Source organism: Pleurodeles waltl, chromosome 3_1 (assembly GCF_031143425.1).
Source record: "Pleurodeles waltl isolate 20211129_DDA chromosome 3_1, aPleWal1.hap1.20221129, whole genome shotgun sequence".
Taxonomy (NCBI): Eukaryota; Metazoa; Chordata; class Amphibia; order Caudata; family Salamandridae; genus Pleurodeles; species Pleurodeles waltl.
In genome coordinates, this window is record NC_090440.1 from 46,374,846 (window position 1) to 46,388,299 (window position 13,454).

Below are 13,454 nucleotides of genomic sequence, written 5' to 3' on the forward strand. Positions count from 1 at the left end.
TCCTTAAAGGAAAACGAGCTGCAAATAGAAAAAATACCGAAACCTTTTTGTTTCGGGTTTTTTCAGAGTAGGCAGTGGTCCATAGGACCACTGCCTGCTCTGAAAAAATATTTTTGTGGCATTCACAAAGGGGAAGGGGTCCCATGGGGACCCCTTCCCGTTTGCGAATGAGTTACCATCCACTTCAAGTGGATGGTAACTGCGAGTTGATTTGCGACCGCTTTCGCGGTCACAAATCAACTCTACATTGCGATGCGGTCGCAAATAGGAAGGGCACACCCCTTCCTATTTGCGAGTCGGAAACACATTTTGCGAGCCGGTACCGACTCGCAAAATGTGTTTCTGCATCGCGTGAGGCCTTTTGCGCCTCGGAAACGGCGTTTTTCGCCATTTGCGAGACGCAATAGGCTACCTACATCTGGCCCTTAGTTTGTTGTGTCCCTGTAGCTTTGAAAAGAGTTCAGCAATATGATCATTGGAGTCCACTTCCTGGTGCTGGGTACAAGAGGGGAAGGAGGTTTAGTCTTCTAGGATCTTCTCAGGTCATAGACAGCAGATCTAGTAATCTTCTGTTCTTCCACAAGTGCAGAATGTATTCTGAGGAGGGTACTGGAGATGCTTCATTCATGCCTTGCACTAGTCTGTGAATGGGGCAAACTCTGTAATCAAAGGGGTAAAGGTTCCCAGAGGTAACCCTCATAGTTGTGCAGCATTTCCTGTGTGTTTCACTGCACCAAGCCACTCTCTATCTAAAACCAAGATGGTGCAACATTTCTTACCCTATTTAGAACTCCTGTGCCCACACTAGAGGTGTGGCAATAGAAATGAGCAGCCACTCTTCTGTGGTTACTCTAAACCAATCTAGGGCCAGCTCCCTTCCCTCTGGATTTGGTGACTGACTTGCTGGGAGGATAATAGGAGGGGCAGGCCCAGGTGTTAGCTACATCTGTCTGACAGGGTATGGCTATTTGACGTTAATCACGATCCTGAGTACAGCCCCAGGCCAACCTGTCAAGAGAAAAACAACATCTCTTGTGAGGAAGTTCACACCTCATCAAGGGAGTTACTCAGCTGCTGGGTGACAGATGGATTAGTTGTAATGGGCATTCAGAGGTTTTAAGCAGGGGAAGTGTGACTTTCTAAACCTACCATTTCCAAACTATGTATTAGAAATGCAACTTTACCAGTGAATTGGGCTTGTAATAAATATTTCAAAAAGTCCAAAAATGAAATTTGTAGCTGCTTCCTAGTTGGAGATAGCATTAATATATTTAATAATGGATCCCAATGCTTTTCTACAGAACAGCTAACCCTGTTACAGTGAAATTCGCTTTTAGGGCCTTTTCACTGTGAGGACATGTTTAACATGAAACTTTACATGTCCTACTTTTAAATACCACATACTGTGCCTTATGGACACTAAGGCCTACATAAGGGGTGACTAATTAATATTTAAAAGGAATGTCTAGGCCTGACAAAAGGGGTTATTTTGGCAGGCTCGAATTTGCAGTTTAAAAAACTGCCTCAGCCACGCTACAAATGATAGCCTGTAATCTTGTTTGACCTGTCACTGCAGTGGGTGGCACAATTGGTGACATCTAACTTACAGGCTCTGGGTACACTTTGTATAATATACTAAAGACTTAAAGGTAAGTTAAAGATGCCAATTAGGGGAGTGCCAATTTCATCATGTGAAACCAGTTAGGGCAAACATCTGAGGGGTAAGCCACACAAAAGATAGTAATTTGCAAAACCATGCATATAATGCTTCATTTACCAGATGCTTGTAGGTGGTGGGCACTAGCACTGAGTTATGGGACCAGGACCTATTTTTCATCATCAGACGACCAAAGTAAGACAGAGTAAGGGTATAAATGAGAGAAAGAAGGCAGGGGTGGATGGGCTGTTTATTCAATTGGGCATTTCCCCAGTGGTCTGGGGGCATTGGGGGTCGGCTTTAAAGTTGCAGGGCTGCTGCTGAAGACTCTCTCACTTTGAGCAATTCTCTGATAAACACACTACATCTCCACCCAAAGAACAACTAGTACTGTTTGGTCTATTTTCTTCCGGAGGTCATCAATTTCAGCATTGACAGATGGAGAATGAGAAGTACTACTGCCATCTTGGTTTGGGTAAACACAGCATTGGTGTACCCATTCAGCCATATTCTATTGGACTGAAAAAAATGCTGTAGCCAGCAGGCTTCCCTATAGCGTGCTGTCATACCTTCAAGGTCCCTTTGTCAAACTAACTAGCTGTCCAGCAGGACAGCCTGCTCCATCAATGCTGATATCTCATGAGAGCACGTTTCTGAACAATGGGCTTTGTGAGGATATGGTATTGTTTCTCACTAGCAGCACGAGTCCCCCCAGGACATAGGCGACAGAGAGACAGACAGAAGAAGAAGAAGAATCAGAAGAAACAGCCAAAGAGAGACAAAGACAGAGGAAAGGAGGAGAGATGAACAGGAGGACACATATAGTGCAGGCACAGAGGGACAATGGAGTGACATGGAGAAAATAAAGAGTAATGCAGGCAGATTCTGAGTAGACACAGAAGAAGGACTCATATACTTTAGTAAAAGCCGAGGAGGCACGAAAGACACGAGGAGGGCATTGGAATGTGAGCGGCACCGGGGAACCTATGGAAGAAACTGGGGAGAGGTTAGAAAATAGATTTCAGAGGGCAATGGCAACACACCATCACATAATGGGGTCCTAGTATGATGCACTACTGAGAAGAACAGCATAGGTCCTCATTACAAGCCCCGATAATACTTGTCCCCAGGGAATTACTGTTATTGGAGGTCTTGGCTATTCAAAGGGAAGGAAGAAATACAGATAATTATGAGATTTTGGGGAACTTACCATGCCAAATCCTACATGTTTCTACCTGGTATTTCACCCATAGGCTGCCTACTTACCACAGGTGACACCTGTTGTTGAAAGACCCCTGACAAATGATGTTGCCACAGAGCTTATAAATCCGATAGGGCCATAAACTCCTACTAGTCGCCTTATTACAATTTCCTTGTGGCTGATAAGAAGACTGTTGGAATGCATACGTTTGAGCCCTTTAACTTGTTTGTAGCTTTATATAGCACCAACTCGCCGCATGCAGACTGCTTTGCAGACAGTGCGCATTCCAAGGGTGCTGTTGTGCTACGATATTTGCCTGGGCTCCCTTACGGGAACTGAGACCAACACCATAGCACTGTTCCCGCCGGGCTGACTGGCGGGAACCTCGTAATATGATGTTTCCGTCGGTGAGCCCGGTGGGAACATTGTAATACGATGTTCCCGCCAGTGGGTATGACACCCACCTGAGAGACTGAGCCCATCACTCCCCAGGATCAAGCACAGGGCAGGTTTGCCCTCTTCAGAACCAGTGGTCTTGTTACATCTCCTGGCTGAGGTGCCCCCCATCCCCCTGAGGTGCCTGCCTATTTACCAACTGAAGCACCTGCAGTGTTCTATCTGTGTTGAAGCAGGTGACATGTGTGGCCTTAGACTTTGGCCTGTGGCCATGTGGTCTACGCAAATTGAGGATTGGACTGTGTCCCTTTTTCTGTACATATGTATATATCTATTATCTTGCCTAACTTATTTTTCCTACAGTGTTGATCTCATTACCTTCACTTTTGTGAAATCGTTTTGTCCTTGCATTATTCAGCCAAGTTACGGGGTAAAACTGTTTTGTAATGCATCTGGTTGTGTGTATGGTGTGTGTGGGGTGTGTGTGGTGCGTGTGTGTGTCACTTTCTTTTTCTCCCCCCCTTGTGTGCTAGGTGGCTGTACTCACCGTCTTCTCCGGCGTTGGTGTTCGTGGTGGAGCAGAACGTAGAATATCATCGGGAAGACATGCAGTTCAGGTTCCATGGCGGCGTGGTTCTTCCCTGTGTCTCCAATGGTGAGTCCTTTCCCTTCCGAGCTCAGTTTCTGCCAGCCTTTTGATGTTGTTGGTATCGCCCCGGAAAAGGTTGTCGTTTGCAGTGTCTTAATATGGGGGGTGGATCATTGACTTCCGCTTTGCTGTAGGCGGCTACCGCCATGGTGGCTGTTGTTTCCGCCCTGGCAGTCGGTGTGGTACATTGGCTGTCTATTAGAGATCTTTCCGCCATGGTCATAACTTGGCAGTAGTTACCGCCGGCCTGTTGGCAGTAATACCGCCACTTTATCTCTGACCGCCAGGTTCGTAATGAGGGCCTTAGACTTCTGTGACTAATGGGAAGATGTAATCTGCCAAACTGGTTTTATTGTCAAACAGCCTTCCTTGTAGCTCGGGGTTTGTGTTGGCTTACTACCACAAGCTATGAGGTGGTTCCCTGGCCCTTAGTTGAACATCAACTTATGTTTGCTTATTCTCTACTTTCAGCTCTTACTATGACCTCTTTAAATTTACTTCATTAGTCTCTGATTTTTCATGATACGATTCGTGCCATAAAGCTTCTAGATAAAGTTTTGTCACCTAGATTATCTGAATCCACAGCACTTTCATTATGGAATAATTTGAAAATGTCTACTACAATTCCAACCGATACTGGCCCGATCTGGGCTGAAAAAGGTATTGATGTAGCATCTGATTTTCTGGAAGATGACTAACCCCTTCCATTTTCTCTGCTACAAGCCAAATACTCATTGTCTAATATGGACATTTATAGTTTTCTAAAGATCAAAGCAAACATTTCAAAACTTTGCACATTGCCTTCCTCAGCTTTTATTACTCTGTATCTAACAATTGATCAAAGGAGGACATATGGCTTTGAAAATCTATAAAACTCTGCACAGCACCTAGATTACTCTTTCTTCCCTCTTAAGATAAGGTGGTTGTCTTTTTTGAAAGATTCAGTTTACCTCCCCAATTCCCGTTGATTGATGGCTTGACATCCCTTCTAATTTTATTAATAATAAACTTATTCCATCTCTCTTACAGACATGCTTCTACATTGAGCATTTTCTTTACTGGGCTCCAGCTAGAATGTTTAAGTTACATTACTTGACTCTGATCTCAGCTTGGACTCTACAGATACCCTTGTGTGTAGATATCTCTTTTCCTATTGGACAGAGGTCCATGACTGCATTACATCTATTTCCAATGTATTGTTTCCCTTTTCTTTTCCCCTAATTATGTTGGGTCCTTATGTGCTGAGTCCTTCTTTGGAGTTGATACTGACATGTCTCTTCAGGACCTTCTCTTGACGATGGCAGTCAAAGTCATCTTGTTGGATTGGAAAGATCTGAACAACTCTTATTTCCATATATGGGCTTGGGTCACCTATCTTAGGAGTACTCATAAAAAGCCTCTCCTCTATTCCGGACTCACCTGTCCCATCACTTTAGCATAGGTTTGATGTGTTTACGGATATTGCAATCTCATAATGGACCTTTCCTTATTTCCTTGTAAAATTTTTTATTTTAATGTTTTTCTCTTTTTATCAATTTTTATTGTTTGCAGGAAATAATCAATATTGTAGCACCATGTTGCTATTCTTTATTCCCTTCTTTTTCTTAACCTTTCCTTTTCTTTTTTCATCTTTCTTTTTTCTCTCTCTTTCCTTTATTTGTCTAGATCTTGTTTTACGCTCTCAGTTTTTTCTTTCCTCTTTTTTCTTTTTTTCTTATTTCTATCGTCTTAGTGCATTATCTGTTATGGTGCATATTTTGGAAATCCAAATTCTTTGATTTTTATTAGCCACTTTTTTTATTTTTAACTTATTACATAGTATCAATATGATTGCATGAGGCTTTCTACTACTATGTGCACATTTTTGATTATTCTTTTGAATTTTTGGCACATCAACTATCTTGGCGAAACTACCTGCAATTATATATCTGTCAGTATGTTTTTAATTGCTTTCATTGTATGTATGGCTTACTTTTCCTTAGTTAGGTTTCCTAATAATTATTATATAGTGTGTTTTTTCTCTTTTATTATTTCCTGGTTTTGTCTTTCTTGTGCGTTTGCTGAAAACTAATAAAACATTTGGAACAAAAAAGCAATATTTCCAAAGTTATCGACACTGAATTTCTCCAGTTTTGCACCCTCAAATGTGTAATTTGTGTTAAAGTAGGCTTTGTGGGAGGTAAAACATGGTAAAACACCAAATGTAAATAGAACATTGTAAAAAACTCAAATGTGTATATAATTTTCTTTTGAAAAGCCAAGAGTCATTTGATTGGTTTGGAAGCGGGAACATAAAAATTGCTGACTTTCTCTAGGTACTCTGGGTACCATATTTTGCTCCCTTTCTTTCATTTAACAAATCATTTGTTCCTGCTGTTGTAATCTTCATTTGCGTCAATTAAGCAATTCATTTGATAACACAGTTGACACAGAGGGAAGGAAAATAGCTTAATGGCCAGACCTTCCAACGTTGTAACTGTGGAACCAGGTTTGAGTTCCTAACAGCTCAACATCCTGTAATTCTAAACAAATTACTTAGAGTCTCATTACGAGTGTGTCGGTCCAAGGACAGTGTGCATTCCAAGGGTGCTGTAGTGCTATGGTATTGGCCTTGTCTCCCTCAAGGGAGCCAAGACCACTACTGTAGCACATTTGCCGCCAGGCTGACCAGCAGGAACGTCGTAATACAATGTTCCTGCTGGTCAGTCCGGTGGGAACATTGTAATATGACTGGGGGGACGCCACAGGTATGACAGTGGTGTCCTCCCTGCAGCATTGGCGGTCCCGCCAATCTCTCTGTGCCTAAAATAAAAACAAAATAAACCTGACTTCATCTAATCTAATGTAATTTAATGCTCATGTAAAACACTCTGATGACATTGGGCCAAGTTTGCAGTATATAAACTGCTAAAAATACAACAAGCATTTGCAAAGCCAGTAGGTCTGCCATTGGCACTAGCCTTTAGCAATTTTTGTTTTGTTTTATCATGGTTCTGCAAGCCTGTGTGAAAGTGGGGGGGGGGGATTGCTGAAGGCATTGGTGAGCTGGTCATCACTGACCTTGTTCCAGCTTCTGGATGGGTAGAGGTGGGTGTGGTGGTGAGCTGTGAGTTTAGTGAAGGAGAAGTGGACGCAGTGGTGGTTGGTCCATTATAGTTCGGAGTGTGTCTGTCGTAGATATTGATGCTTTTGGTGAAAATGGGGTTGAGTGTGTGTCCTGCTGAGAGGATTGGAGAGGTTATCAGTTGTTTGAGTCTGATGGTGGCGAGGTTCTCTAGTAGGGTTGCGGTATTTTGGTTCTTGGGGTTGTCTAGCTGGAAACTGAGGTCGCAAAGGAGGCAAGAGTGTGGGTTGCAATGAAGTCAACTATGGATTTGCTGAAAGGGGGTGGTGGGTCACAGGAGGTCTGCAGACAAGGGTGCCACGCAGGGTGGAGTTAAAGTTGGTTTGGACCTGGAAGTGGAGGTGTTCCATGTCGGCTGAGTGGTCGCCTGTGCTGGCTGTGAGGCAGAGGGTGCTTTTGTGTATGAAAGCGATGCCTCCTCCCGGTCAGGTGGTCAAGTCCTTGTGGATGAATTTGTAGTCATTGGGGATGACGGTGGCGATATCCAGGGCTGGGGTGAGGTTCATCCAGGTTTCCATCAGGAATGCGATGTCAGGAGAGATAGAATCGAGCAGGTTCCAGATCTCCACATGCTTGTGGAGAGAACGTGTTTTGAGCAGGATGCAGCTGAGGCGGTCAGGTCCGGGTCTTGTTGGTCGTGTAGTCTGGATTATGGCGGCAGGCGAAGGTGCAGTTGGAGCTGGTGAAAGGGCCCTGGGTGTCCTTTGGTGATGCGAGGTGACAAGTGGTGAAACCTCTAGCATTGATGACACAGAGGATGTTGGTGCTGTAGCAGTGGATGATCCGGAAACCAGGGTCCGCAACACTGGGCATGGTTCAGCCACAGAAGGGTGCAGATAGGCTTGCTTTTGGTGCGCCTTCGGTGCTCCATGGGTGCAGATGCACAGCGACTGACATTAAATAGTGGTTGGGAAGGGCTGGGCAGCTGAGAGGCGGGAAGTGGGACTCAGGAAAACAGCGCTAGAGGGGAGCAGGGTTGTGGGGGATGAGCAGCAGCAAGGGCACAGAAAGGAAAAAGGCGCAAAGGAGGAGAAAATGGAGAAAGTGAAAAAGTGAAGAAAGCAGTGATAGGAAAAAAGGAAGGTGAAATAAAAAGAACAGAAAGGAACAAATCAGAGACAAAGGCAGAAATCAGAGACAGTGAGAGGGCAAAGAGCAGCAGAAGAGCAGAGCAGAGATGCTCCCTACTGGACCACCAGGGATGAGACGCAGGTGGGTTCCTGCGGGTGGAGGAGGGCCTCAAACTTGAACCAGAGAGGGTCGGGGGACAACAGCTGTCAGGCAAAGCTGTGCAGTTAGGGAAGCAAGTTACTGACAAGGAAGAAAGAGGAAAACTAAGAAAAGGAAAGAAACAGGCAATAAAGAAAGAAGGCAAGAAAGAACGAATTAAGGCAAGAAAAAAGGGAAAAGCAAGATAGAATGAAAGGAAGAAAGAAAGAATAAAGATGGGATTACTTAATACAGAACAGTTTCACAACAGTTTCAAATGGACACAGTCTGTTATGCTGTGACATAGCAGAAGCCAGATAAACAAAAGGCACTCCAAAAGAAAATTACTACAACATTGGCAGGAGACAAGAACTGATAAGGCTAGAATGTGCCTTGGCTACATCAGCACTAAAATATTTATAATATAAAAACAAAAACACTGCAATGAAGGGAACTACCTGGTGTGTCGATGTGCTCATTGTGAAGGAGCAAGATGCAGTCACTCAAGATGACGTTAACCAGTAGCTTAAGAAGGCTGACCCATTGCCCCATGCTGTATGATGTAGTGGGCAGAAGCAAAATGTGAATGGCACAAAAAAAGACGAATGGATGAAGAGAGCTGGCTGAAAGCCCCTTTTAGTATGTATATTACACATATAATTTTAGTAAAATCAAAAAGTCTTTGCTAGTGCCAGACTTAAGAAATGGAAGGTCCCACGGTGAATACACATTGATCACTCACAGTGCCAAATGCACATTACTGAAATGCACCAATGGCTCCATTTTTTTGTTGATCTTCATTCTGTCAATTTACCAAGGGTGAATTTGCACTTGTAATTTGATTGACTCACACATATTACCTCAGTATTGATTAATGTTACATGTGAGTAAATGTGCATGCATGCGTGGAAAGTGACTGTTTCTGAGCGAGAATACCTTGGAATGTTTGTGCACATCCCCTTTTCATGTTGTAAATAGACTGTCAACTGCAGGATTACATTTGTTTAAAGCTAAGAATGGGCAGATAATACCCCAAAATTTAGTCAGGGTTTCCCTAGAAGGAGAAAAGACTTCCTTGTGTAAGAATACAATTGCATTAATGCCAAATTATTTTTGCATGCAGTTTTACACTGTGTTCAATTATGCATGTAGACATGGTAATGGAAATTTACAAACACTTTAAAGCACAACTCCTGGAAAGCTGCGACTGATGCAGCTTTCCAGGAGTAGTCTTGGAAAAATTTGTGAATCCCAGAAATTAAAAAATCAACACTAAAATGTAGGTATGAACCTAAGCGCGTAGGCTTTGAAATTACTTTGAGAATTAGGATCTCAGTGGTTGGTATAGATGGCGATATGAGGCAGAATTACACATGTGACAGGTAAGCATTCAAGAAAATAAGGTACTGAATTGCAGTACCATCATAGCAGAAGACAGGAAATTAATGGGCGTGTGGATAGAACTGCTTTATTGTGTGACAGATGAATATTCTGAAGAGGGCAATGACTGGATATGGAAAATCAGGTTTTCTCTAAGGAGAGGCCATGGGTTGATCAGACAGTGACTCCAATATTTGCTCTTCCTCAACAATTGCTTTTGTCAGAAAAGGTTTTATTAAATTGGCCACGAACCCTGCATCCTTATATCCGACTCTCTCCCTGTTTCTTCACCGTCTGTACTTTTATGTGTGTCTTTTTGTTAGACCTGTCAGCCTTAGGGAGGTCTTCCCCAAACGTTTTTGCCTTCCTCCTCAATTTTTGCTGATCCCATTTTTGTTGGCCTAAGGACTAGGTGCACTTAATCATTGCTAATCAGTGCTAAAGGGTGTGTGCTTACGCCCTAAAACATAATAACATTGGCCTACACCCAAGTGTCATATTTAATTTACAATTTAGTACCTAGTCAAGTGGTACTACATGTACCCAGGGCCTGTAAATTAAATGCTATTAATTGGCCTGCAGCATTCATTGTGCCACCTACATAAGTAGTTTTTTAAACATGTCTCAGGCCTGCCATTGCAACCTGTGTGTGTGAAGTTTTAAACTGCCATTTAGACCTGGCAAAATAAACCTTTGCCAGGCCCAAACCTCCCTTTTAATATATATAAGTCACCTACAGGACAGGCCCTAAACAGCCCATAGGGCAGGATGCAATGTATTTAAAAAGTTGAACACGTACTTTTAAATTTTACATGTGCTGGCGGTGAAAAACTCCGAATTCGTTTTTCACTACTGTAAGGCCTACCTCTCCCATGGGATAACATATTTGCATGTGTTTTTTTCGTGTATGCCAACATGTTTGTATATTGTATGTCCTTTGCATTTGTGCATGCACCATTCAAAAGTAAAAACTTTGCAAGTGCTTGCCCTGCCACCCCATATCCGGCCTCATCCCAGCCTGCACTGTTTGACCACCTATACCTGCCCCTTTCTGTAGGATTTCCTTTCTTTGAACTTATAAATGGGAGTTAGTTTTAAAAATAATCTTTGCTATTAAGCTCAAGCCTTCCAGAACCCACTAAACTTACTCTTGATTGTCATATATCAGTAAGAGATTCTGGTAACTTTGGGCTGTAAGAAAAGGTTGCAAACTCCAGCACAGTAACCTAAAATCCTTTAGAAGTTTGAGAATACCTGCAAACCTCTTTATAAAACGTCGGGCTAGAGCTGCATAGGACTCTTGGCTGGTGTGCTGACATCTAACAAAGCATGAGGAAGACAAAAGTAGGATACATTTTGGACAAAGTAAATTCTTCTGTATCCACTGGCCTCAGCACAGGATGGGATCTACATCTAGTGGAATGTGTTCATATGCAGTCCATGCCCTTGTTGCCTACTCCTAACAGCATGTCCAAGCCACTGGCTTAATGATCCCCAGTGCTTTGGGAGTTGGCACTGAGATGCATTGCAAATAACTAATGAGAGGGCCAAAGAAATGCATGTTACCTGCAGCCTGCCATACACCTGCAAGCAGAGGTTCTGTGCATGCTTCCACACTGTGCACAACACGTGCTGTCTACAGGCACAAGGAAGAGTGTCCTCTACCATTTCAACATTGTTCTATTTTGTCAGGACAAGGTCCACTCAGTCCCTTGGTTCTTTTCATGACAGTGTATTCTGGGAGTTGTAGCCTTGATTGGCTTCAGTACAGCCCTACAGGAGCAAATGATAGTAATAAAATGTACCAGAAAAGACCAGTTCTAGGAAAATGTGTCCAGACTTTTAGAAAGTACGCCTTGTATAATCACCCTACAATTCTGGCAATTGTGGGCGCTTGCTGGCAAAACTCCACTGTGAATTACACTTCTGGAGGAATTAACATGAGAACTGCTTTTAATGAACAATTCGAGTTCCTCCTTCACAAAGATAGGTCCTTGGTGTGCTAACAACATGGAGCGAGGTGGCAACTCTAAGCCACCCTTGTCAAAAATGTTTCCAAGTGCCTGAACCTTCACATGCACACCAGTGCACAGCTCCTCACCGAGGGAGTCAGCAGAAGAAGAGGAACCTGAGGATGATGTTTGACACAAACCTGACAGCTCCGCTTGGCTCCTGACTCCTCAAATGGTTAGGGTGTGGGTGTAGGACAGTGTGGTGATGTCCCACAAAGTGGCCTTCACCTCATTAGACAGAGCCAGGCAATAAACGGGAAGGAGCAACAAATTAATCTATGACCTGGCTGTTCAACTAGAAGCACCTTCGGGCCCACAATTCTGCTCCAGCGCCTGGATACCCTCTCGGATTATAAACTGCACCATACAAATCCAAATAACATAACAGATAGCTATTGCTGATGTGTGTAGGCAGCACACAGTGACGTATATGGTTAATATTCAAACAAATCTGATATTGAGGATATGGTACCACTGTGACCTTGGAAGTGTCCACACTATTACTGATTCGTGTGTAGATTAAGGTCCGGAGGTACGACGTGATTTTGCAGTCGCAAGGGGCAAAAATCACTGTTTGAGACTGCAAAATCGCATTGTACAATGTACTATCCGTATTTTGCTAGTCGGTATCTAGTTACTGACTCGCAAAATAGGGATTGTGACTCACAATTAGGAAGGGTCATCCCATCCTAAGTTTGACTCACAGGAGGATGTATGATTGTTTTGTGACCGTGTACACAGTTGCAAACCAATCAAAATTAACACCAATTTCAAATTGATGCTAACCCATTTGCAAACAGGAAGGAGTCCACACAGGACCCCTTCCCCTTTGTGAATGGTAGCGAAAATGTTTTTTCAGAGCAGACAGTGGACCCATGGACCACTGCCTACTCTGACTAAATGAAAAGAAAACTTTTGGTTGTCATTTTTAAAAATGCATCCTGTTTTCCTTTAAGGAAAACGGGCTGCATTTAAAAAAAAACTGCTTTTTAAAAAAAGCTGTCACAGACATGGTGGTCTGCTGACCCCAGCAGGCCACCATCCCTGTGAGTGCAGGCATTCCCAAATGGGTCGCAAATTGCGATCTGCCTCAAGAATATTAATGAGGCAGGTCCTTTGTGACCCATTTAGGAATCGCAAACAGTGTTGTACATTTTGTTTTGCGACTTGCAATTTGCAAGTAGATCGCAAATTGCCAGTCGCAAAACAAAAGGTTGTACATTTGGCCCTTAGTTCTTATGTGCACAGAGTGTCATACTCACTCAAGTGGAAACTTGCAGCAATGAAACAACCTACCTGTTGTTTGCTGTGACTATCCATAATAGTCCTGCTCCTTCTGAAACTAATTAATCAATTATTTTGATGTATACATTTAGAGATTTATAGGTTGCAACATTCAAAGCACTGCCTTCTCTGCAGAAGATTAATCACACACAACGAATTGCAAGTATAATAATGCATTTCACTTGTCAAGAACATACCAGGTGTTCACCCCGAAAAACTTTTCAGTCTGTCCAATAATTCCATGCATGTCAATTTCCCATCTCATGTGTAAGGAATTGTGGTATTAGTAATACCCACACTCCTTGTCAGGATAACCCACTAAAGGCACTAACTTAACCTGTGTTTAACCCACTGGTAGCACACCACAGAGCAGGCTGGCTTAAATTAGAAGCAATGTATAAAGCATGTATGCAGTACCAAAACAGTAATAAAGTCAAAACACAAGACAAGAAAAATCCCAAACAAGTATAAAAAACAAGATCATATTTGTATAAATATAATGACACCAAAATGACAAAAATCCAATAAGTGAAACTTTTTTA